This window comes from Anser cygnoides, chromosome 3 (genome assembly GCF_040182565.1).
Source record: "Anser cygnoides isolate HZ-2024a breed goose chromosome 3, Taihu_goose_T2T_genome, whole genome shotgun sequence".
NCBI lineage: Eukaryota > Metazoa > Chordata > Aves > Anseriformes > Anatidae > Anser > Anser cygnoides.
The window spans coordinates 26,199,782-26,227,672 of record NC_089875.1 but is presented as its reverse complement, the minus strand read 5'-3'; the positions used below and the strand labels follow the sequence as shown (position 1 = coordinate 26,227,672).

The 27,891-nt window shown below is 40.4% G+C and overlaps 1 protein-coding gene across 1 annotated transcript in view; it reads right to left on the bottom strand.

The window, feature by feature from the left end:
• Positions 1–27,891, bottom strand: part of BICRAL (BICRA like chromatin remodeling complex associated protein) — a 277,400-nt gene that overhangs the window by 130,910 nt on the left and 118,599 nt on the right. Inside the window, exons 16-18 of the mRNA XM_066993763.1 lie at positions 25,334–25,422; positions 24,001–24,106; positions 10,088–10,155 (exon numbers count right to left, since the gene is read on the bottom strand). The gene's annotated coding sequence lies outside the window, so the exon portion shown is untranslated. The remainder of the gene's footprint in view (positions 1–10,087; positions 10,156–24,000; positions 24,107–25,333; positions 25,423–27,891) is intronic.

The following is a 27,891-nucleotide window of genomic DNA, read 5'->3' as shown; positions in this document are numbered from 1 at the left end:
TATTCATGCCTTTTGTATATATACATCTACAGACCTTGAAAATGTTACAAGTGTTTTTCCTAAGCTTTTTCACAATTTGACCTTATTGGTGTTACCTGCTTTCAATCCCTGCATGGCTCTTTTTTCATCCATACCATTATAAAAACAACACAGAAACTTAAAAACAAACAGATGCAAAAACCCACCAACCAAAAGAATCCTCTATTTAGATTAAATAAATGGCTTGAAATACATCTATTTTGAAATATGTCTCAACTGAATTTTATTATCATGCCCCCTATCAGCAGTGGTATCACTTGCTTTGGAAAGCAGGTTGGTGATTTAGTCTCTGTGGTATTTATAGATATTAATACTATTATCAGCTCTTTTATATAAACAGCTGTTTGTTGTTGTTTTTTTTGTTTGTTGTTTTTTTTTTTTTTTAACAAAGTAGTCTCAAGCACAGCCATATACATAGGATTTACACGAGGAATGTTCTAAGAGAGAAATGCGACATCAAAATAATGTCAACTGTTTCAAAAAAGCCCCCATATTAAGTTAAAGCTGAGGTTCCATTTTAATTATTGTCTGTTCAGAGGCACTCTTCCATAGATTTCAGAATAGCTCCTGATCACAGGTAGTAAATGTACAGTGTTAAATAGCTAGAAACACCTAGAAGAACTGCATTTAAAATACATAAAAGTCAATGTGAGTGGATTCTATAATGTACATTTTAAAAGGCACATATTTTACAGCAGCTTTTAAAGTTCCCTCAATCCAAAGAGAATTTAGAGACTTGATTCCCTCCAAAACACAATAGAAGAAAGACCAATTTAAAGCACAAACTTAAAACCAGGCCCTTAAGTCATCACAGAGGTTACTGACCCCCCTCTGAGGACCCTTCTCGCTGGAAGAGCAAGCACCTGAACCGGGACAGTTGGTTAGGTAAGTCTTTTAAAAATGTGGCCAGAACATAAAATAAAACTTCTGATGCATCCTTTAAAAAAACAGTACTGCCTATATACAACCAGTGCTGCCAAACTGTATAATAGATAAACGCAGAACAGAAGAATACACCCATTTGGAAAATACAGCAAAACGGTATTAAATTGTGTAAAGCAATTAGAACCGAACCTTTTCATTCTTTTCAGATTACTGAACCATGTACGGCTATTCAATTTTTTTCAATTACAACATTGTGCAGAGCTATATATTTCAAAGTGCTTCTCTAGGAACTAATATATAGTTCAACCAGGGTGGTATCCACAGTGTCACCACCAAGGGCAAATGGATAAAGTTACCAGAGGGAATTATTCTTTTGTGGCAGGTTGATTTAGTCTTTTTTAAATGACAGCAGCTGAACAATCAACTCTTATTTTTTTCTGTTACTAACAGGGAGATGTTAGGTGGGTCAGCCTAGTAATAAAGTTTTTCTGTGAGAAGAAACTGCCAGTCTTGATAACAAAATTACAGCATTGGTAATAGTAGATAGAAGTCCTTGGAATTGCTCAAATCAGTCATTGGAAATAATCTATCTGCTGTGTTTAGGGACAGTGTTTTAGTCAGCAAAAACAATTCTTTTACAGTTAATCAACTCTAGTATTACTTTTAAATTCAGGGTGAGATTTGAGAACAGAAAAAGGGGCTTTGAACACCAAGGGATGTGTAGCTAATGTGTGTAGCATTAAAAATTAGTCCTAATAGCTAGAGATTTGAGAGAAATAACTTGTTTCTGTTTACATATTTGATAAGTAGCCATAACGTTGTATACTTCATGTGCAATATGGTGTCCTGCCCCTGGGACAGCAAATATCAATAGGTAAAATATATAAAAAAAAAAATAAACTCTCAGTAGGATACTCACAAAGAGATCATCAAGATGATGGCTGCCAATTTGTCAGCAGCTTGGAGCACCTGTCACCTTAACTCTAGTTGAACTCACTCTAACCTGAAAAGCAACAGTCCCAAAGCCTGAGGTAACTCCAAGGAGGATTTCGGTTCCTTCATGCACTGGGCCGACTCCCATCGAGCATGACAGGGAGGCGATGTGGGGGGACATTTCTGCAAGGCCAGCAGAAGTTCAGCAGTAAAACCAAGCTCTTCTCTGCAGCTGAACTCAGCAGGGCTTCTGCCTCAGCCCCTGCTCCAGCAGCTCTCCTGAGCTTTATCTGATGTCCTGTAAGTTTGGTCCAACTGGCCTCTGGAGTGGCTGCTCCTGCAGACCTGTACACACAGGCGAGACACTGCCAGTGCAAATACAAGGCATCCTCCTACTGGCTCCCAAAACCTTCTCCTTCCTCCCACGGACCCAGCAAGCTGGCTCACAGGGAGGCCTAAGAGACCCAGCTCAGCTCTCGGAAGCAGTCCTAAGCAAGGCTGAATCTCAGAAACTCCTCACCCCATGCTAAAGAGCTATGCCCAGACTATACTCCATTTCCATAGCCAGTGGAGCCCAAGTTCTTCTCCAAACAATACAGTCCAGCTGCTTGGTCTACAAGCTCTGAGCCGTGCACCTACCAGGCCTTTCATGAACCCTACCTCCACAGCAAAGGAAGTCATCCTAGAGACAAACCCATTCCCTGGATCACTTCATACCCTGCTGGGAGCTTTCCTCTTACCCAGAAGAGGTGTTCAAACACTTGAGTAGCTTGAGCTGCCTGTTTTTCCATTAAGTTCATGCTCTTGACATGGGGCACATGGTTTTGGCCTAGTAAAAGATGCTTTTTCCCCAAGTACAATTACAAATTTTATACTCAACAACTTTTTTACCCATATATGCTGAGAAACCCTTAGCTGTAAAACTTCCATTTCACGTGTTGCCTATGGCCTTTTCTGAAGCACCACTGTGTTGACAACATTACCATAGTGACTACATCTAAACTACTGCCTCGCTGATAAACGTAACTGAGTTAAACACAGAGCACTATTTCTACATCTGTATTCTGCTTTGTGTAGAAGTTTTGCATCTACTTCTGGCTTAGGGACTCCTGTGTCATGTTTTACGCAGCTACGTAGCTTGGCTGAATTGAAGCTCTTGCCCCTGTATTCAGGACTTGCGAGAGTTATACCAACACCCCCCCCCCCGGCCCTTGTCTGAGTCAGCCAACAGCTAGCAAATTGTTTCCAGATTAATTTACCTGCTGTGATAGTGTTCAGTGCTCCCCTGAGGAATTCCTCTTGTTTAGGGGCACTTTTATAACCCACCTTCACACCGTGCACTCCTCGTGAACACGTCCAAACTCTCTCTGTGTGGTGGTAGCTCCTCCAGTTCCTACATCTCCTTCCAAATGCTGGGCATTGTCATTACTCAAGACTGCAGCAAAACAAATAACGGGCTTTTGTGTATTCAAGCTTCAGGTTTCACCTGTCTTTTGATCATCTACCTTTTCATTGTAAGGTTTTAGATTTAACAACATATCAGCATAGGTATCTTTTTTTCTGCTCCATAAATGTTATTCTGCCCAGCAAATTGTGAATGCTTCCCTAGGACTGCTTTCAAGACTTCTGTTTCTCTATGAGCTTTTTCTCCTCAGTATCAATATGGATGTCATCTGCAATTGCTCAGGACAAAAGAGATATTGTTAGAGGTCTGTTTCATGTCAGAAAGGACTTTCTACCTGATTGCAAAACAAGTTTACCCATAACACAACAGGTTGTGCCAAAGGACACTACTCCCCATAACCAGCACAGTGGCTAGCACGTTCACAGGGAGCAGGCTTCATGCATCAGTGCTTCTCAGCCCCAGCTAGCGATGTCCTAACCACTACAGTGACTAAGAGGCTGAGGTCCTTTCCCTTTCTTGCCTTTTGACAGAGGATAAACATACCCTGACCTCATAAGACTGAACCCTACATGTGAGACTATCCCAATGTTGTGCAATCCTGTCCAGGATTAGTCAGAGCCCAGAGAGAGGGAATTATGAAGACTTTCAGTTAAGGAGTGCTGCTTTCCATTCACATACTTTTGGACCGTGTGCACAGAATCTGGTCAGTTCTGACTGACTTTTTTATTATTTCTTTCCTTCTCTCCCTCCCTCTCTCCCTCTCTCTTTCTTTTAACAAAACCTCAGGTTTGGGCTTGAAAATACACTGAGATTTCAGTGAATCACTTGGGAACTCCCAGCTCTGCAAAGCACTTGAAGGATTACATCAGTCTGGAGAGAGTAGAAATATAAAGTGTTACAGAAAGATATTGTGAAAGACAGTTATGCTTAAACTGCTTAAAACAGAGACCTACGGGAAACCTGTAATACTTACATCCATTTTAACAGCCTGGCCTTACTAGGTGGAATTCATTGAGAGAGGCTTAAGAGGTGTGATGGAGAAATCCAGGCTCAGTTATAAAAAAAAAGGCTCAGGCAGTAGAGGCTGAACAGACGTGGCCCACTGTGGTGATTCTCCATCACCTGGCTGCTGAGCTGTGAAGCAGGAGTGGCATCGTTCCTATTTAGTGGCTGTAAATATACTGGCAAAAGTGAAAGAAAATCAAAGCCAAGGGTGAAAGGGTGGGATCAAAATAATATGAGAAAGATTGAATAGCAGAGATTTTATTGCTTGCTAATGGATTTAACAAACCCAAATATGTGACACACTAGAGCATCCCTGTTGCCTAATTGTAAAACCATATATTTTCCAAAAGCTAGGGAAAGCCGTCATAGATATAGCACTATTGTAGTCTTCCCTTGTAAAGCAATTAAATTGCACCATGAAGAAACGTTAACACTGGAAAACTAAATTTATATAGAGAACTGGGTGTCAACCTGGGGGTTGAATTTACTGCAGGCTCCTAAAGAGAAGATCTTTGAAACCAAACCCAAACTTTATTTAAGCATTTCTGTCTTGTTAAAGTATTTTACAAGGTGTTACCATATCCAACTGAATTTCACACACAAATGATGTCATTTGCAGCCACACTTCAGGAAAAACAAGAAATTGTTTAAGAGGAGTTTTATGATAAGCCACATATCAGAATTAAAGATAATGATAATACACTGTAATTACTGCATGCTTTTCTAAAATCTGCAAGTGTCAGTAAACACTGAACAAGATGCTATAACACAGGGAAGATACCACAAGGGAAGCTCAGGAGTAGTTTTTCAATGCATTAACTGCTCTAATAACACTTAGCACTGCCCATTGCCATGGCAGATTTTCCCTTGAGCAGAAATGTGGATTGGAAGCATGTGATGCAGCAGTTACAGAAGAAGACCTGACAGGCTGTGTACTGTCACCCTTGGCCAGACACACTTACCCTCTCCCACATAGCTGTGTCCATAGCTACCTTCTGCCATCAGTCTGGAGCCATGAGCCTGAGTGACGGGGCAGATCCCCGTGGGAGGCATTTGCTTGTGCTACCTGCAGCCACCATGCGTGGTGATAATCTGGGAAACTAACCCACGGCATCTCCAACCCAGCCCATTTCCTGTTATCTTGTTCCTGTTGTTTTGCTGTGTGGCTGAATTTTTCAGAGGTTTCTGCTTCCAGGCTCTGGTGATGGAGGAGTCCAGTGCTGGAGACTGATACAGCGTCTGGGTCATGGGGGCCATAGACAAATGGCTGCTTTACCAGCTGAAAACACCGTAGAAATGAGAAATGTAATTACGGATGAGTTCTAACTAGAAAATAAAGGTATAAAATACTCTCCTGCTAGTCTAGGTGTCAGCAGGTCTGTTTTTCTTTTGATCTGAAGCAGATTTGCAGGTGCCAGGAACGGTTCAGAGTCATTTTTTCTCTCAGATCCTGGTATTGTTCTTCCATTTTTCTCAGTCCGACTGTATCCCTGTAGACATTGGGCATCTTCAAATTGGACCACACTCAACTGCTTGCTTTAATTGGTTTCTAGCCGTCTTTTCACAATTTATCATCTCTCGAGTTTCCACCGCTGTAGTTGTTACATATTCTGATTTCATACTTTGTTCTCCCTCTGACATATTTGTCTTAAGAAGTTTTTTCTTTACATCGGACACTTCTTGAAGAACTCGTAGTTTTACTGCATATCTATTTCATTTAAAGCTGTAGTTTCAAGTCCATGGAGTAATGCTGCTGATATCACTGACTTGATAAATTTCTCTTTTGATGACAACACATTTTTTCCACAGCCAGTGCTGTTGACTTTTTCTAGCACTATACATATAGCGTATCATTTTTATCTGATGTCCACCCTCTCAACAGAAACACCAGCGAAAGTACCTTTCTACATTTCATTTTTTTTCCACAATTTCATTGCTGCTTCATTTCAGCAGTTTGGCCACTGCTTTTCTCCCACAATGAAGCCACTTTATGGCACCTATTACTTACTGCAAGTCTAGACCAGCTATACCAAATTTCTAATGCATCTGAAGGACATTATCAGTAACGTGAACATCCATACTGTAAACCTAGCCACATGACCAAGAAACTCAGCCCTTAGTGGGGCAAATGCCATACTTTACAACACAGTAGTCACCATGAATACATGATGACTTTTCAGACATTTGCTAGACTAAAATTTCACTCTAAATGATAGAGAACACTTCCCTTTCTATTGAGAACCTTACATTGTCAAAAAGTCACTCATTGTCCTCACAGCGTTTCTTCCTTTGGAAGAGAGCAAAAGCTGCAATGAGAATTAGAGCTGGGGTATGTGGAAATGGCATCAGTAATCTGACATAGTCAATAATGAGTAGAAACAAAACAACTAAGTTTAGAAAATTAACAATTATCTCATCATGTTGTTTCATTGTTTTGTTCTGCCACCACCTTCTTCCCTTACATAGCAGAGCTTCTTTTTCAGAACTTTACATACAGCTGTGGTGTTGCCTGTGAATGTGACTTTTTGGAGCAGTCTCAGGAAGGAGAGGCTAATGTGCACACACCTTAATGTTGTTCTATACCATCCCAGATCATGAGATTATCTGATAATATTGTATTCCTAGATTCTTTTTTTTATTTTTCAAATTATTCAAGACCACATTTTTTTTCAAAAATAGGTTGACAGCATGGCATTTATCTGATGTATTCTGGTCTTCTGAAGTTCAGTAATATGAACACATTCATCTCAATGAGATCTACTGCTGCAAGGTCTCATTCAGCATTACCCCAGTAAAGGACAGGAAAAGATGCAGCAGACCAGGTCAAGTCAAGCCTTCAAAGCATGGGGAAGAATAGCTGTATGCCTTCCAACAAATTCCCTGCGTGCAAAGAAAAAGAGATCACCGATGCTTCCTGAGAGAAAAGCCTTCCTCCTATTGCAGTTACAAGAGTGTGTGAGGGAAGGAATAAGGGGGGGGGGGGGGGGGCAGGAGGATCACACAGGATCTACATGCTAGAATGTGCTTCAGGCTCCAAACAGACATAATCTGTCCCTTGATTCCAGTCTCTCAATTCATACCTGTAACTTCCATCAACAAAAATCCTGAAATATTTGCAGTAAGCACTTTTGCACATTTGGCTATTAAAATCAGCGACAAAAAAGAAAACCAAAGTCCAAGTTGCACCAGATGCTTCCTCACCATGCGGTGGGCATTCCTGAAAGGGAGCATCAACTTGCTGCACATTGATTTATAGAACTGTTTTCACTAACACCATGCTTCCACAATGCTGAATAAATTTTCTGGATGATCTAAATCAAATAGACTTCCCAAACTATGCTGTTGCATGCATGGTGCAGAAGAAAACAAACATCTATATCTTCACTGTTTTCCTACAGCAAAACCAAAAATGAAGTAATTAGATTAATTAATAAATGCAACAAGACATTTAATTCTCAGTAATTTTATTTTCTACAGCAAGAGTTCTTGCAAATCATCATGTAAGATACATCTACTCAATTACTATCAACTTGTCTATGGAAAAGGCTTATTTATAGACACATGACAACTAGCACACAGGCGAATGCCAACAGAAGAGGGTTATCTTGGTTTGTTTGGCAGGGTTGGATGTTCTTTTTGTAATGGTGGCTTTTTAAAAATAATAAAACAGAGCTTTCCTGGCAATTCATATGCCTATAATTCATAAAACCTGTAGTCTGGTAGTCTTAAATGGCTATCCAGGGGTTGAAATAAAAGGAAAATGATCCCTGTGCCACTGAAACAACACAAATTTGTGGTCTGTGCTACAGCTTTATTGGTTGGAAACACTCCCAAAGCTAGAAGAACATGAATTACATTTCATTTTGCTAAGTAGACTTAATATCCAAGATGTGCCTAAAATAATTAGCTAAATTTAAAGTTATTTATGGCAACAAATTCAAAGTTGTTTGAACTTAGGTTAAACATTAGTCTGTGATGCTGTATATGCCAAACAAACCACAATTGTGAAATATTTCACTGTTTTTATTTTTATTTTTTTTTTAAACTTACCACAACACATCAGCTTCTCTGGAAACTGCAACACTGAGTGTGATGTTATGCTTCTCAAATTGAGGAAGTGCTCAGATTGACTGATGATCATTTTAATATGGACCTTTAATCTAGTTAAACCACAGAGCTCAGCCAGAGCAGATGTTCAGTGGGTTTCTGAACTGACAGCCCTATCTCCTTCAGCAAAAACATATATACTTTTACTCCACTCCCAGAATCTCCAAATACAGCATTTTAGGACACACCAACCCAAGCTGCAGCTAAGACACGGCTGCACTCCTAAAAGCAATTAGATACAGTTTTCCTCATCTGGGCTTTCAAAATTCCCAACTCAGGCATTTTGTTATAAACAAGCATCTGGTCGTGTCTCAGTAACAAAGAAAGATAAAGTGTTTTTGACAGATCTTTGCCCTCTGGTCAAACTTTGCTTTTCACTAGTGTCTTTCATTTACTCCTTTTTGAAGACTATTTGCACAGGCCTCTAACAGGATGTCAATAAACAGATTCACCGATATGGAGAAAAGTGATCCAATACTTTGAATATAGCTTTTAGAGCAAAGAAGGAAAATTGGGAGCCTGTAACAAACAAACAAAAAAAAATCAAGTACAACAGATCAAAGCTGATAAGCTTCCATCCCTCCACTCTCAGTCGTGTTCTCTCACCACAAGCATCAGAGGTTTCTTTCCTTGTTAATGATGGAAAAAAGCAGCTGGCATTTTAAACTTCACCCTTTACTACATCACATGAATCAAGAAATGTAAGATTATGCTAAGCCTCTCATTTACTAAAGAGCATTCACCAATACAGCAATGTTGTAATGGTAACATTTTACTGACTCTCCCTCTTTAGCATGTAGGCTAGACAGGACAAATGTAAGTTGGGTACCCTTGAAAAGATGGGTGACATCGAGCATATACCAGTTTCTTTAACAGTGTGGCAAAGCACATGAAAATAACACGTTGAATCTAATTGGATATTAATTAAGGATGCTATCCTTAAATAGCTCCTGAAAAGCACCTTACAATCCTAGTTCCTTCTGACACTAAGAGGAACTGAAGGAATTCATAAATCTGCATCTTCCAGAAAACATCACTGGGAAAAGTTTTATTTACAGTGAAGTTGTTGGAGGTTGCAAAGAGCTTCTTGAATAGACTGGGAGAGGTCCCTGACATACAAAGTGTGTTGGGAGGCAATACTCATACTGTGCTATGGTCTCCTTCAGGCATTCTGTAGGCAGAGTGGGAGTGGGGAGAAGCCTATTTGAGGTTAATTTTTAATTTTCCTGTCAGAGCTTTCATCACATACCAAAAATATCCACCTGGCTCTTGGAAGTGTTTGGGAAAAGGAGAGAGAAGAGAAGGGAAGGGAAAGGGGGAGAGGAGGAGAGGGGAGGGGAGGTTGGCACAGACATTCTGGCATCATTTGTAGACAGAGCTCAGCTGGAGAAAATGGATTATGTCTTATTCAGCCTACAAAAAAAAAGACTACACACACAAATTTCTCTGCTGAAACTGCCTCACTGGCTGCTTTCTTAAATCTGTCTACAGATGAAGCCAGAAGAAGCAGTCTTTTTGTGCAAAATCATACTCTTCATATCCCCCGTGTTTGAGCTGCACCACCACATTTTGTTTTCTCTTTAAGAAACAAAGCAAATACTTTGCAGCAGAAGATAGGCTAATGGTAGTAATCAATCCAATCTGTGATATGCAATTCTTGGAAGGTAAATATATTCTTCTTAAAACAACAAATGAATGATTTTCTTTGCATACCTTTTTCCCAAGAGAAGGGATAACAAAACTCTTGCATTGGCATGATGCTGAGATTTCTCTCCTGGGCTCTGTAAACAATACATTATAAGAGGTTATCCACATGTACTGCAAATTCAGCCTGTTTTTATGACTAGGCTACTACCAGAACATGAATGATAAGCCAGTTTCTTCCATGTATTCCTGACATTTCTCTTTAGAAAAATCAAATTTCACTAACAATGAAAACTGATATTTTAACCAGAGGTGATTTAGCCTTTGGGGCTCAGTGAGCAACATCCAACTATCTGTAATATTACACTGCTCTGCGGGTTGATGGCTCATATTTGAGCTCCAAGTGACTGAAAATAAAACAGCCTCCAATGGCTCCCTAGTCATAAACAGGAAGAAAGAGGGGGAAAAAAAAAAAAAGGAAAAAAAAAAAAGAACTATCTACATGGGCTGAGGACTGCTATTTCCCAATAGAGTAATGTTCAGCCAGGATTTGGAGGTTTAGCTAGTCCTGCACAGATGTCCACTCACACAGCTAATTAACTTAAAAGCTCATACAGTAGCAAAGCAATTTAATTCCACGTCTTGAAGTTATTATTCTCACTGAGCTAGACCAAGAGACCATAGACGTTAACTCCACTACCGGGATGGCTGCTTTCTGCCAAGTTGTGACATTTGTCTTTTGCACGTAGCACAGCACAGCATATAGACAGCTGACCAGGCTCCAAACAAGCTAACCCATGGGGAACAAAAGCAGTTTAGCTACAGCAGTGTGAAAACCTGCATATGCTAATACACCCTCATGTTCTGCCCAAGACCTAACCGAGTACTACGACGGCTGAATGTGGTACATTAGGAGGTGCATTTAAAGGCAGTTCTGGTATATCCAGATTATCCTGCAGTGTGCAACATCCTATATCACCTTACAACCTTCTGACATTACACTGATGGGCACCAGCTGAGAGCCACAAGTCTTGCTTCCAAAGAAGTCAAAAGGAATTTCTGCATTTTCAACTCATATTTTATATTTTTGAAGCCATAACTAGAGGTAGATGTGTTCCTTGAGAGATGAGAAGCTTTTCGGGGCAACCCTTTTCATATCTTCAGGTATCAAGGCAGGAACACACCTTTGATCACCGTGTACAGAACAGCTGACAGTGAGTGCTATTTCCTGCCTGGGAACACAGAGGCTATCACATTAGTTAGCAAAAGTTTTAAAGCTCAGAAATTGCAGCCAGACATCACTATACCCCAGAGAGAGTCTCAGGTATGTGCTAACACACCTTCACCATTACTGACACACATACATACATTAATCTATGGAGCTGCTCCTCTCCTGGATTATCAGAACTGCAATACAAATGCTCTCATAAACTGTTTCAAACTGAATTAAAATGCAGGCATTTCAGGATGCTGTCCCAAAGAGAGGAATCTATTCTTGAAAGGAAAACATAACGCCCTGCAGTATGCCCAGGAAGGACTCCCAGAACTGCGGCTATCTGGTGTAGAAGTCCATCACTGGTATCTTGTCGGAACAGGTTACTTTTGCCCTAAGCAGAAAACCCTCCTGAAAGCCTTACAGGAAAAAGAAATGTCTTCATGCTTTCCAGCTTCATTGCAGTGCCACCGTGGACAAAAGATGCCCAAAGGAATAAATGCCACCACGTGAATAGTCCCTAGTATCTTGTTCTTCCAAGGATTTCCTTTCCTGCCAGTGAAGGCCTCTTAAAATATTCTAGCCATATCTGACTTGCCATCTGCTTGCATAAATTAGCCTTTAAAAATAATTTGTCAATCTATCTACATCAGCAACATTTATTTCATTAATTGGAAGAATTAGCTCTTTGTAGCAAGTCAAAGGCTGTGGAGCCAAAATATACTGTACTTTCTCCCAAGTGACCTGGAGACCTTTGGACGAACTCTTGGGGTGCCATTAAAAATGAATAGTTATATAGAAAAAATAGCATTTTAATGTTTATTTAACGTAGCTACCTTTCCAAAAAAAGAAAAAAAAAGAGAGAAAAAAAGTGGACTTTCAACATTTTTAAACATCTGGTTGCCTTATTTTTTAGTTTGTTTCTCCAGTGGTATGAGCAGAACGTCTTCAATTTAGAAAAGACAAGTCTACATTCTTATCTGCATGGATGGTCTCAGGTTACAAGCAGTGCAGAGGAGGAGCAGATATATAAATAACTTTTAAAATTATTTTAGGACTGACATATTAAATTTTAGAGGGCCAAGTTCTACTGTCAGTTACGCTAGTGAGATCAGTGAAGCTAGTCTGGAGATATAGTTGTGTACCCCATAGTAGTCATGACAGATACATCTGCACTTAAGTATAAAATTATCGTATAAACTAAAGCACAATGAGTTAGAACAGCTACATAACAGAATCATTTTCTCTTTTAAGTGGTTAAGATTTTTATCCAGACACTATTGTACTGGAGAAGAATTTGTTACCGCAAGCCTCCCAAACATCCACACACAAACATATATATACTTACATACTTGTTTACGCAAATATTTTATAGAAAAAATTATAACACCAGGAATTTTGGCATACATTATGTGTTTTATATGTAGGTTATACATTGTGTAATTCAGTCTTAAGATCTATAAACTATCAATTACCAAATCCATTTTAGGCCTGTAAGTAGAAGACAAATAAGATGAAACTTTTTAGCAAGAAACACAAGTAATCAAAATCCTTCCCTGTGCCCAATGCCACTTACAGAAATGTTTTGCAGCTATTAAACATTACATTTTTCTTAAAAGAAAACACATTCATATCATATTCACATTCATGAAAAATCCACTATTCCCACCGTCTAATCTGACCTCCTCCATAACACAGGACCAAAAATAAAAAATTAAGCTGATAGCTATTATTACAAACCCTAATTATCCATTTGGACTATTAAAGTTGAGAGAGGCAGTACAGAGTAGTGGAAGAGAGTATGGGATTAAGACTCAAGACATTTGGGGTTTTAGATCCAGGTTTACTATTGCTGTGAAAATTTTGGTGAGAAAGAAGATTGTGCTTCAGTCTTCTTCTCTGGATAATGTGGGAAGTGATTCTGAGCTTTTTGTAAAGTGCCTTCCGATCAAGTATTGTGTATCAGGTATTTTGATAGACTACAGCAAATCTTCTATTAACTTCTGGTCTCGCTCCAGAGATTGAAAGTAATGGAACAGCTGTCACAGTCTTACCTCTTATTTCACTCTTAAAACAGCAGCAGCAAAAAAGCTTTATGGTACATTTCTAAGTTGAATGTGGTCGGCTTCACCTTCTAGTCATTGGATCTTGTTTGGCTTTTTGGCTAGATAAAAAAGCCTGCCAGAAGTCTTCTACCCATGTAAACAAACTTGTAGCCTTGAAATTCTCCCATCAGTTTCCTTGCTCTACTTAGCTCCTAAGCATCAGATTATAGAGTATCGATAGACCTTAAAACATCCCCAGAACTGTTTTCACTTATTTCCTCATTTTATGATCTCCTTTCCTAACAGACACCAGAACCTGCTTTCCTCATATTTATAATCTATGACTGTAATCATCTCCAGTCCTGCAGAATATTCTCTGACCTGCTCATCCAATGCTGTATTCACGCTCCTAAAAGCATCCTTAAAGCTCCTGTTAACTAAGGTAACTACCATGAACTTTAAAATGTTCAGGATCATTGATTTTTAGCATACAGAAATCTTACATGTAGGGCCTTCTTCCAGTTAAATACAGACCTTTGTGCTTGCATTTGACTGTGATAAAATGTCTGTTCTTCCAAACGTAGCCTATCCAATAGTCCCACCCAATCAGCAGAAAGGTCCTCCCAGCACAAAGTGCAATTAGATCAGGATATTATTCTAACAATAACTGCATATTTATTTCTAAATAACTGGAGGAAAAGGGTCAACTGAATAGCACTGGGCTAACAATTACTGTAGCTGCTTTACTGAAAGAAAAACAAAAACAACAACAACAAAAACTTTCAACCTTTCAGATGATAACCCTTACATAGCTTTTACAAAATGTTTTTAATTTTTGCAGCGGAGTGTTTTTATCTCCTGCTAATTGTCTTACCCTAATCTGTGAGCAGTTGGTCAGCACATTTAATTTTATCAACAAAATGTAAAATTCGATCTAGTTATTCGGCAAGAGCAGTTTTAATTAAAACTATATTCATTGGCAACAATTACTTTATAACCTTTAGATAATTGTATGTCCAAAGAAGATTTTCATGATTTTTGTTCAGAATCAGTATCAAATTAGCCTGACTACAATTACATAGACTATTCTGTTTATTCTCCTTAAACATAACCTCCCATAGCCTTTTATTTTGTATGACTTGGAACATTTATGATGTTTCAGATCTAACATTTACACTGAATTTTAATAAAATAAGTAAAATGGAATAGCAAATCCATGTCACTCAGAATCCCAAGAGCTAGATTTGTTAGTATTCATAATTTTGTGGCTGTTTTCTGTAAACTTGCACAGTTTTTCCAGGAGCTCACTCCTGTCAGAGAATACGATATTTCATAGTCAGCAACACAAGAGGTGCATAACCATCTGCTTTCTGATTCAGTGCTAATAGCTCAGCTATCATTCCTAGAAAAGAACTAAAACTCACACATTAAATTATCTTCAAGTGTTTAAACATCTCACATTACTATTGTGAGCTAAACTCGAGTAAATCATTTTAGTTCTCTGTTGTGAAAAAGAATAGTCTCTTTGGTGCAGTTACTTGGAATGCTGCAGTAAGTAAGTGACGTCCTTCATGGCAATTCGGCATGCAATGCAATAAATGATTTTTATGGCTGGTTAAATTATAAGGCAAGACTGAGGTGTTTAATAACCACATGAAGCTGTTTATTGCACATAGAGTCTATTGCCACTGACACTATATTTTCATAGAAGAAAGCATAAAAAGGCTTCTTTTTTAACTCAAAAACTTATTCCACAACACAAAAGTTTTGGGGGCCTTGAAATTCCTTATATAAAGGAAGTGTGAGCCGATACCATGCTATGTTCATGCATCAACTGCGTTTTCAAAATGAAATTTCATTTTCTAGAAAGGTAAGCAGTCTTACCAAAAAAAGACTCAGTGACCCTCCACCACATGGAACACGGAAGGAAACTCGTCATCTCTCTGGGCTGAATGGGTCGGGGCAGAAACCATTTTCCATGTCAAAGTTTTTGGCAACCAAAGCAACCATCTGCAGATTGGTGCAGCAGAAGTAGGAGTAGGATGATATGGATGATGACTTGTGCAAAGAAAAATAGCACTTTTCTGTAAATTGGACCATACAGCAATCCAGCCTTGAGATGTACTAAGTACATTACGGATAAGGGGTTTGCGAAAAAGCTGGGGAGTCTGTGCCATTCTGACACCAATGCCTCTGACAAGCTGTGACCCCAGCTGCATCATTAAGTGGGAAGAGAAAAGTGAATTGCTGTTTTACTAACAGAGCAAGACAGCCCAGACGTATTGTGGGATATATAACCATACATAACTTTAAATTAATATATAAAGTGGGTAAAGTAAGCTATAAAAGGACATGTTTAAAAAATTATTCTTTGACATTTTTCCTCAACGTGACTAACATCTGTTGGTCATTTTGTCCTCCAGCCCAAGGAGCTTCAGACTATGAAAGAGGTAATGAGCTGCTAGCAAGGCTTCACTTTGCAAGAGCGTTTCTTTGATTTTTTAAAAATTTTTTTAGTCATAATTGTAGCTGCCTCTGACCGGTCACAAAATAACAATCATTAATTGGGCCCTTTTCTCAGTCTAGTCTTGCAACCAGCAGACCCATGTCCTCCAGCCCATCTTCGGCTGCAAGCAGCAGGGCAAACGCTGCCACCAGGAGATCCCGCTTACAGACGATCTCTGTTTTAGGGCCTGTTGTAATCTTTCAGCTGAAGTAACAAAACCCAGGTGCTCCGCATAGCAGCTGTTTGTCACCCTTTCTGAGATCTTGGCAGGTCCGAAAGTGAAGAGAGATCTGAGACCTTGTGCAGACATAACTAATACGTTTCATTCCCAAGAAAATGAAACCACGCTTGGAGTTCCCCTAAGTGATGGCTGTAACCAGAGACACGGTGCTGTCAGCACCCATGTGGGAGCACCATTTGATGGAACTGGGAACCATTGCATAACGCAGACTCAGTCCCCAGAGGCCAAATGTGATCCGCCTCCAAAGAATAAAACATTTCTTCCTCAAATCCCTGCTTTTTATGGGTGCTCGACTGGCTGTAGGTTATACTAAAAGACTGAAATAATAGCGCTCAGCTGTGCCAGCTGATCCTATCTTATTCACCCAGATGTCTTGGTACAGAGTGGATGAATAATCTGAAGAGAAAATGGTCTTTTATAGAAATATTCCTCTGTCAAAGACATAAGACGCTCCCAGCTTTCTTCTAATATTTTAACCCACCACAGTACAAGGGCTACTCCTTAATGTAGGCAGGGAACCTCGAGGCATTAGCAGCCCAAAGCAAGTTATCAAGGTCCTTCCTACCTTTGCCTCTACTGCACATTTCAGAGCTGTCGACGCAGCTCCTTGTGTGGTCTTGAAACTGATGCTGTTCCACAGCAGCCAAATGAGAGGGGAAAATCTGCTTTTTTATTTATATAAATCTGGCTAAGAGTTTTTATTTATTTAGAACGGAGTTTAAACTGCGCTTGACTCTAAATAAATAAAACACGTTATTTTCCCTCCCTACTGGTTGCCACCAAGCCGTGTGAATTTCAAAGACCACACAGACAGCAGCGGCTGTGTGGTAAGGTGGGGACCAATGCAAAGGGAGGCAGCACACCAGAGGCCAGGGTCTGCAAGCCCTGCAGGTGAAGGAAGCGTTATGAAAGGCACATTATACAAGTACGAATAAGCCTCTGAAAAAGACATCAGTTGCTTGTATATTGTGCTGATGCTGATCCTTCTCCTTCCCTGTCTACGAGTGCATTTCCTCTGCAGGACTTCCCAGTACCCAAGTCACTCCTATCCATCACAGTGACAACTCTCTGTGATTTACAGCAGCCCTGTGGGAGAGCAGCGGTGGCAGGACAGGCAGAAAGAATGGCAGGGCAGCACATACAGGAGGGTATTTCTCATTTCAGTTTTCAGTTAAGTGGAGAGAAAAGGAAGTAAATATCTTCAAGATTTCTTCCAGGCAGGCCATTACTGAGGACAAACCAACTTCTGTCAGATCCTTGAAAAAATAAATAGTGAGGGGGAAAAAAAAACACCACAAAGATGAATGTTCTAGGATAAGGGATTGGACCCTTTTTCCTCTCTAGCTGGCAATATTTTGGTAACACATATGTCTTCTTTTCAGCCTTTAAGTCACAAATTCAACGGACCAGATACAATTCATCTTTGGAGTAGCCTCTGGGATGAATTTAGATCTATCTTAAATGGAAGTAAGGTCAGGTGAAAGACAGATGAAAATTACACAAGACATTCATCATTCCCTGCTTCAGGGGTGAGTTTGATCTCATTCAGTGATCAGCAAAGACGCTGACACAAAGATGCTAGTTACATCCCACATCTGATAGTTCCTCATTTCTTCACATGGTTAGTAAATGAATAACTTCAGACAAACCCATATCTGATCTTTTGGAAACACCAGCTTCCCAAGGTATCTGTCTGCTGGGGAGGCACCTGCTAAAGCTCTCAGTGTTTGGAAGAAGGAAGAAAAGCAAAAGGGAAAAGTGGCAACTTCTCCTAGAATCGAGCTAAAACCAAATGTATTTGCTGTTCCTACACTATCTGCTTACAATGAATGCCATGCAAAACCAAGATTTTATGGAAAGCCTCCATTTCGGACCTTCAGACAAACAAAGAATGGATCCATCTGACACTCTGCTTGCCCCTGAACTGCTGCACCACTTACTTGAATTTTTATTTCTTCTCTCCTTCCAACACTTCTCCTTTTAAAAGCTGATACAGAGGAAATCAAAAAATCTATCTTTTTGGTAGGTATCTTATTGCCATTGGCCAAGGACTCCACCATGCCAAGTTTTGCTCCTCACTTTGTTGTTGTGGTTTGCCAGTTGTTAAATGGAGGAAGAGCTGATTGCAGACAAAGCAATTTTTCTGGTGGACTGTGGTCTGCATTTGATCCAGAAGGCTTAATCTTGATCTCAATGGCCAACAGAGGGACTAGTTTTTACTTTCAACATTGTAGTTATATTCACCAATACCAAGCTGAAAAGGCTACTGTTGGAACAAGGAGTTACAATAAATTGTTGTTCATGGGGTGTCTATAGAGCTTACTTGAGAAGGCCTGAATTTGCCAGTCAGGCAAAAACACAGTGGGCAACAGATTTATGAGGCAGACCTGTGCCTGCTCCTGATTAAAGTAGGCTATTTTACAAGTTTCAATACAATCCTCAGCAGCAGCATCTGCTGACCTGGTGTGAATGTGAACCTACAAATGTCTTTTTCCTGGGATAAACATCAAACACCAGCAGAAGTACTCAGGCACAATTAACAGCAGATACTAAAATTTTCTCTTCTATTTATTGAGGAAGGAAGAGGGATCAGTGAACATATGGAAGAGAGAAGAAAGCTCAATGTGAAGACTGGCAAGGCAGAAACGGTCAAAGGAGAGTAGAAAACTTACTGGGAGGTCAAACCAACTGAAGAGCCTATGTTTTTTCTCCAAATAAGGCAGACGTTCAGAGTCCATAGCTTGCGAGGCACTTGGCCAAAGTCAAAGGGAGACATACAAAACCCTACCACAAGACAGACAGAACGAAAGAAAAACATCCATATCTCAGCAGAGCAGCCCACTTGGCTCAGCATTTATTGTTGAAGGAAAGGTCAGCAGACAGCCCTTATTCCATGATGATTGCTGAATATGAAGGGACATAAGCAATGGGCAGCTAAAGAGCAGAGAGGACTAGAGCAGCAGCAAACCTTCCCCATCTGGGAAGGGTGCTGGGCAAAGCACATACCTCCCTGTGCTCCCAAGGATGCTTAAAACCAGAAGCAATACTGAGAGGGGAAGAGGCTGGTAGCCCTGTCTGGACTCGCAACCTTCTTCCGAACCCATCCAGTTCAGATAATGGTGTAGCAAAAAAAGATTTCCACAGAAAGCAGCTCAGCTTTTTAGGCTGTCTCCTACTGGCACGCATGCAGAATGTGTTGCTGCATGCCGAAGGGGGACTCTCAGGCTCCCACGCGGATTTGGGATCGCTGCCCGTCAGTTAACGCACCTGGCACTCTTCCACCAAATCTGTTCATCATGAAAGCTCCCTATCCTTTTACTCCCTTATTCTCCTGCTTCTACCATCTGATGTCCTAGGTGTAGCATTTCCTCTGAGGAGCAGCAGTACTCCCTTGCCCCCTCCTCTCACTTCTTGTGCCTCAGGTGAAATTAGCTTGAGCACAGTCAAACGTAAGGACAGATCACAAGCAACTGGTGCTCAGAATGGCTGCGAATATAACACAGATCTGTTAATCCGAATCTGCAAAACCTTTTCCTACCACAGCATGGGACTTTGCAGAATGCAGACTGAATTCTTAGCACCAAGAACGATGCGGATACCACCAAACTCAAACCATGAACCAGGGATTCCCCTTCTCCTCTGCTCTGAGTCTTCTCACTAGATGTAATAGTAGCACCTTTCTAAACTGCTCTGACATGTTCCTGAAGAATTTTTCTAAATACCACATACTAAAGGACATCATTGAGGGTGTGTGTTTTGACCTTTTTTTTTTTTAAAAATCTTTATTCTGATTTCTGGGTGGCAAAAGAGAGAAGACTTAAATTTAAAATGCTCTAGAGATCCTATGAGAAACCTCTTTATATTTGTGTGTGGTCTTGCAGTTTTGTCAGTTGTCTGACATTTTAATTTCCTGTTCCCCTCTTCTGGTGGGATTCTGATTTCCTCTCAATCCTTCTCCTTTCTCCATTACGAAAAACCTGACAGGCATCTCCATTTCTACCATCTGTTTCCTATTCACTTTTATAAATATTGAAGCAAATAATTAATTTGGCAAAGATGGATGAGGTAGCCTAGCTCATCTTCTGTCAATATGCAACTGCTACTATCCCTTCCCAGACCTTCTACCTCTTAACACTAGCTCCTTTGCACCACACTGGCTACTACTATTCATGGTCTAATTCATCAATGAAACCAGTCCAGGTTTGACTGCTTTAATGTTTTTACATTAGAAACAGCCATTCAAGGCATTGTGTCCCCATGAAATGCTGTGTCATTACTGCCCAGCTGCAAACTACTCTTTGAGAAAGTGTCTTTTGTTGTTTATACAATCTAAAATATGAAAGAACTATCCATGAACAGTGTGATAAACACCCGTGCTGAGCAATAGATCCTCTGTCCTCAGTGACCAGGTGTGCACAGCACACTGCTAGCAGGCATATGGTGTTGGTGGGAACAGAAAAATTGGGTCTACCTTTAACTCTGCTGTTCAGACAGATATCAACCAATTCCTTTCTATTCCTGTTTTATATGCCACTGCAGCTCTCAGTGGCAATGGTCCCTGTACCCATGAGATTCCTCCTGAATGTCCAGTTGCCATTTCCACGGGGAAGACACCATCCGTTGCTGCTGATGATCTGTGACAGAGCCACTCAGTGTCTCCATACAAGGAACAAGAAGTCATAACACAGTGCTTAGGAGCGTTTCTACTGCTGCAGGAGCATGTATGTCCTGAGTGCCGAGACCAATTTAATAGTTTAATTGTTCTTTAACTGCTGCTGAAAGCTAGATGTACATTCTGCCTTTAAATTTAACAAATAACTTTTGCTGTGAAAGATCGTGCTAAGCCACAACCCATGCTAACCAGAGGCATCACATGACATTAAAACCCTCTTCTGTGTGCCAAAGTGCTAAAATCCCTTACTTATTATTCACTTATTCCTCGCACACTGACACATTACAGTGACAATCACATTAATGGTTGTCAGAACTAATATGGATGCAGATGTCTTGCAGCCATTTCAGCCCTCAGCCCGGGGGGAAGCGCAAATTTTATCCCTTCCTGTCTATCCACCCTTCACATTTAAAGCATCTACCCTGTAAAGGCATGGGAGCAAGCAAGCCAGGAGACAGGGGTGGTGAGCTGGCACAGACAGAGTTCGCTTGCCACCCGCTGCATGCCGCTTCTCCCCTTCTGCAAATGGCCACGGGATGCTGGCACTCCCCTCGTCTCACTTGGCCACCACAACACTCACCAAACTTTGCCCTGACCTGCTTTCCTCACCTCAAACTTGCAGTTGCAAGTCTGAATTCATCTTCTGGATGTCTTCCCAGATGAACGTGCGTGTAGCTTTTCCTTGGGGCTTAAAAAATGTTTAAAAAAAAAAAAAAAAGACTTTTCAAACCATTTTTCCATATCACCACAAGCTGCCCTGGAGATGTCTCCGAGGTAGATATATGGTGAGGTTACACATTCCAAGTCCTCACCAGGAACGGGATTACAAAAGAACGTTGCAATTATTTTAAGTTATGGAAAAAGTAATCAAATATTTCACTCACCACTAAAATGTCATCGTTTTATGTATTTCACAAAGAATTCTCTCATTATGTTAGATAGGCCTGGAGAGACTCCAGTCTCTGTGGGTTACATGCATTCCCCTGTTCTGTTCAGAAATCAAAAGCCTTAGTCTGTTTTTGAAGAAATCCAAGTCACTTGGTGCCCTGCTACTGACCCAAAACTTAACAGCAATACACCTGATTTCTCTTATAAACTGAGCTGGTCTTTTCTGAAGGTATTCTTCACACAGCTGCAAGCACAGCACTCTCCCCACATGCTCTGATAAAAATAATAATTGCACATGAAGAAAAAAAGAAAGCCCAGAACAATAACCACATCAGCAATCCTTTGAGAAAAATTACTGAGTGCTCCTGAACACCACAGCTAATCACCAACAGTGAATAAAGAAGGCAGCAAGCCTGTGAGACCATTAGTATCCTGACTTTTCATTTTACTGGACCTCTCTTTAATTTTGTTACAGCTCTGCAACAGTACAACAGCATCATATGAGCACTGCAGAATTAGCAAGACGGCTCAGAGGCTGAGCAAGATGACTTCAGATAGCAGCACAGACCTTTTGAATGCAAGTGAGTGATTCTCACTTCAGGAGAGGGGTGAAGCATGGTCTTACCTCTTCCAGATCTCCACAGTGCCTAGAAGCTCAGAGAGCCAGAAGTACCAGCGACTGGGCACTGTATAAACACGCAAATGGACAGTCCTAAACTTACATCCTACAGTTCTAAGACTGCAGCACCGCACAAGAAATCCAGTGGCACAGTAGAGAGAAAGGCTGTTGAAGATGTGTCCGTACTAAGAAATACACCCCTTTTCAGTCTAGGTTGCTTTAATCCAAGCTCCTACACCACTGGATTCTATGCAATATAACGTATCTACTGAAAATTTGCTGCAAAGTTTTCCACAAGATCTTCCTTAAATATCTTTCTGCAGAATCCCAGAAGTAGAAGAGAAAATCTGTTTAAGGAACAAGGATAACACGTGTTCCAGATTATCTAAAGTACCATGGGAAGAAATGACACTGACTGCACCTTAGTAACAAAAAAAAAAAAAAAAAGTCAGATTCTTTTGAAATGTCATAGGTTTCTTTTGAAAAGAACAAAGCAATAGGACAACACACTTTAGGGACGCACTTCAGATTCTTGTCCAGGATTACCAAGTGTAAGTAGTAGTTTTTAATGCAGCCGGTGGTGCCTTGTCCTAGAAAACCTCTGACAATAATAGAAAGTATTCTTTGAAGAAAACATCTGATCCTACAGACTCCACTCATACAAGCAAATCCTTAGCCCTGGCCAGTCACACTCCTGTACACGACTCACAAAAGAAAAGGTGTATGACTGAGAGCAGTTATTAATCCCCTCTAGAGTTGCCTTCGGTGGGGAGAAGGAGAGGGAAGAAATCGTGAATTATTCACAATTTTCAGTTTATCCCTAATCCCTTAAATCTGTCGCTCTGAGGGTAGAGAATTTTACTTAATGGCAGTGCCAGAAATAACAAGCTAGAATTGCATGTTTATGAAATGGGGTCTTAGTTACTTATTAGGATCAACTGGGTTTGAATTAATGTTGGCTCACATTCAAGAGCACTGAGTGGACTGAATAAGCACTACAATTTTAAAATTCGTTAATGGTTGTTTGTTGTATATATTTTGTATACTAGAAACATCCAGAGATGCTCGACCTTAGCTTTCTTTTGAACATACAGACATAGAAAACCATGGCTAACATAGCATAACATTCTTTGGATTTGTAGGTCTACTTACACAGTTGATTAATGGATGAAGACAATCCTGAATATAACAGGACACCTCTTGCTTCCAAATTTAAGTTGTGCTGGGGTTGGTAGGCATATCACATCATTATCACTTGTGGTTTTGGCTCAGAAGGTAGGTGATAAAACGAAATATGGTGGAAGTAGAGTTTACATAAAAGTGATAATGAAATGTAAGGAGAAGAGAATCCAGGTCAGGTAAAAAGCATAACTGATACTGTAGATAGCATAGGGCTTTGAAAAACTTGCTGCTGAAGGCCATTGAATATGTGAAAATTACTCTGCATTTTGAATTGATGAAAATTGCACACAAGATGCTTGCTGCAGATGACTTATCAATGATGTGACGCACAGAAAGTACGACCATTCCCACATATTTTGGTGCGCATTGCACAGGACTTCTCCCAATACTAAATTTGTTTGTTTGTTTTTTCACTGTGGAAAAACAAATAATGCTTAAGTTTGCATGACAGCACAGCTATATTTCCGAAGATTTAACCATGTGAAGGATATTGATGTAGAGGATAATGTGTCAGGAAACTTTGAGCATAAGAAATAAAGGAAGTGTGACCACACTAGCTTTCTGTTTCAAATTAGGAACAAGCTTTTGAAGAAAATGTCTTTATCATCCCACTTACCATGCTTTGGTTTGCACTTCAAACAGCCTTGAGGCTCACAGACTGGGTGACAAAACTAAATGGGAATCTCCACACTCCAGCAGCACACCTACTGCACTCCAGCCACCTAGAAAGAGTCAAAGGTAAACAACCTGAGATGCATTCGGTGTGGACATCAGCTCCTCAGCTCGAGGTGTGCTGTTCTGGAGATCCACAGCTTTTGTGCTGTGGTAACAGGAACACAGCTAGCAACAGCTGAACAAAACTGAGCTGTGCAACCATGACATTTGATGGTCAGAATGCCCCGAAGTGACACAAACTGAATGTTTCCTCTCCCTCTGCTCCCACAAAGTGTTACATTTCAAGTGACTCATCTACTGAAAGGCCAGTCCCGAAATCCTGACACCTGAACAAAGCCCCTCCAAGCTGATCTCGTCCCTGTTGAAGGACAGTTCTCCGTCAAATTAGATCCAAAGAAAAAAAGTCACTTTCAAATACAGGCCCAAGGCAAAAATTTACTTCTGAAAATTAAAAAAAACTTACACGTCTGACTGAAAATTACAGCAATAACAATAACATATGCCAATAGTAATAAACATTACAAGATACGATTTTTCATCAAAACACTGGAAATTCACTAAAATGATTGATCTTGTCTGAGCACAGTTTTTCTAATAAAAACGAAATAAAACAAAAAACTGAGTAAAAGAAATCTCTGTGTTATACATAACCACAAAGTAATGGTGAATCAGGCCCACGTACAGCCAAACTTACCACAAGCTGAGATGCTTATGCAATTAACATGCTCTGCAGCATTCCCCTGAGGACACAGCCCTGTCCTACCAAGTGTTGGCTACTTTTAAGCAGAAACAAGGGAAAGTCTGACCAGTCTAAGCCCTATGGCCACAAGCTTCAGGGAAAGGGATGTCATCCCCTCCCCTTCTGGTAAGAAGGGAAGCATGTTACTGAAGACAGTTTCATGTGCAAGGGCTTTCAGCCAGCATCTCTGGTAGGAACATTATCATCAGCAGAAATTATCTGGGCCATGAAGGAGAACTCTCCTGCTCTCACAGCCCTACAGCGGAGGACTCTGTAGCAATAGAGAAATTTGCTATGGGAGATGTAGCAGAGTTGAGAAGAAGACACTGAAACTCCCTGGTCTAGTAAAGCCTTGCCACGTTTCAGGGGCCCCTGGGAGGAGGAAGCAAGAGTTGAGGCTGGCACGGGGTCTGCGTAGACTACTGCACTGAACTTTATATGCTAGCTCTTAAACAGGCCAAAACTCTGGTTAGGTCAAAGCCCATTAAAGATTTTCAAAAGTAACCTGTGATTTTGGACCCCTGGCTTGACTCACCCAACTGACCTGATGCCGAGAACTCAGTATGTTTGGAAAACAATGTCTGCTTGAGGCATCTCAAGGTTTCAGGCATGCCACTTGTTGCACTAGTTGGTCACAAAAGCACATAGAGAAAAGGAGAAAAAAAATAGTTGTAAATATCAGATACATTTATTCCCGTACTGTAGGAAACACTGACAGGTAATGAAAACCAGAAGTCATGTTACAGTCCTGTCTTGAACATAACTGTATTATAATTTTAAGGCTATACTGTCCCCCCCCCCCCCCTTTTTTTTTAGCTCAAAATACATGTTTTTTTTCTTTACTTCAGTAGATTAATGGCATCTTCTGAAGAAACAAAGCCAAAATTTTTGGTTCCCTCCATTATTCCTCTGCCTGCTTCAGAACTATCATCTGAAGACAGCAGCCGCAGAACAAAGGTGTTGAGAAGGCTAAGAAAAATGGGAGAAACATGTCAAATTATAAATATGAAAGAAAAGTATTAATTAAAGTAGAGTAGTTTTTAAACAAAATCACGTTTAGCCATGCAAGGCAAATAAAGGTTGCTGAATAACCTGAAAAAGCTAAAATTTACTATTTTATGCTGCTGAGGGAAATAAAAACATTCAGGTTTTCAGAAATTAAAATAAAATAAAATAAAATAAAATAAAATAAAATAAAATAAAATAAAATAAAATAAAATAAAATAAACATGACAACAAAACTTAACTTCATCCAGAAGATTGCACAAAACATAAACACATACTAAAGGAAGGCAAACACCACTTTGCTGAAAATCATTTAGAGAGCTAAGGCCTTTCCAAATCCGAGTGGATGAGATATCCACTCTGCAACATCTGAGCAAAGCAGCAGACTTCTTGTGGTTAAAGGATTTCAAGGAGGATTCATCAGACCTAGCATCATTTTGCAATCCCACATAACATTGATTTCTTCATACGCTCATCTTCATTCTCTCATCGTTCTGGCAGCAGTAAATCACAGCAGTTTAAAAGAAGGTCATGTACGCATTTTCATATTTCATGCATGATCCCATTGCACAAGACAAACGATCTGGAATACTTTGCTTGAGGGTTGTAAAGTCATCAGTTCACTTCTGGATTTACTTTAATACATCTCCATGGAATACTTCCATCTTTTTCTCCTTCAGAAGGACTCTGTACACTCATTTGTTCCCTGACTACTTTCAGGAAGGTCCAAAATTCATCCAAAATTTAACAAACCACAAAGCCTTCTCTTACAGGCAAACACAATACATGAGAACACACAGCCTACCTCACTCCCAACCCCTAAGTGGGATCTTTAGCTCTCATTTAGGCACCTCTGCTCCCTTTGTAGTTTGTGTGGAGACGTAAGCGCCGCAGAATAAGACACCCAGACCACACACAGCTGGCACTGCCACCTCCCTGGGAACTTCCAACCTCCACTAATGCCCCTCAGGAGCCTCCATCCAGCTGCTTCAGCATGCTACAGCCCAGCAAATCCAGCCTTGAGTCACCTCCCCAGGGCACGGCTGTGCCCTTTCCCTCAGCCCACCGAGAGGACTGCCCTAGGTCTTGTTATTCCTTTTAGAAGCCCAGCAGAACTCAGAGCATGGGACAACGTGGTACTCAGGGACCTGTTCAATCTCAAAGAGGCCAGGTTATGGTTAGCAGGGCTGATGTTGGACTAGAAATTAGTAACTTCAGCTGGATCAGACCTGCCTCCACACTAGGTTAGTCTGATGCTTTTTCTCCCTTTGTGTCCCAGGGAATGTCTATTACTCTGTTTTTCCTATCAACCATGGTGCATCAGTGCTTTATTAGGGAGAGTTGTGCGTGGTGCTGTGCATATATGATAATAATGTCTGATAGTATCTGAGGCTGCTACACAAGATCACCTCAGGACAGAGCCTAAACCTGAGCATCTCTCTCCTTGACTTCTTTTCATTCCTTTTTTTTTTTTTATTTTTTTTGAGTTCAATTTTATCTTTGCATCTCTGTGTTTATTAAGTGCTAGCCAGAGGATAACTACGTCTCTGATACTTTCTCACAATCTCCTACAGTTATTATTAGGGTTTTGTTTGGAAATTTGTTTGCATTTACTGTTTTTATGTGTAAGTATCAACTTCTGCCTAACATAAAACAGAAAAAAAATGCATATCAGGACATTTATTCTGTATGTGTTCATAAAAATACATCTTCTTACGTTTTCATTACATTTTTAGACCTACAAGAAAACCAGACTCAAGACAGGATACATAATGATCGCTGGTACCTAGGCTAGATTTTATGTTAAAGCAGAGGTTTGGATTTTATACTTCATGCCAGACCAAAACACTTTGCATGCTACTGACTTGAGCTGCAACATTTATTGTGGCTGAAATTCTAACCCTTCCTCCAAGCAGAACTGTCATGGCCCACACGAAAAACCCCAGAGCTACCAACATATCAGTCAGAGGATAGATAGGATCTCTCGAAGAGAGTAGGGGCCAAGGGGATTGCTCCAGAACCCATTTTCATGCTCCAGAGAAATGCTATTGTATTGTTTCTGCTACTGCTGCCTGCCGTCTCCCTGCT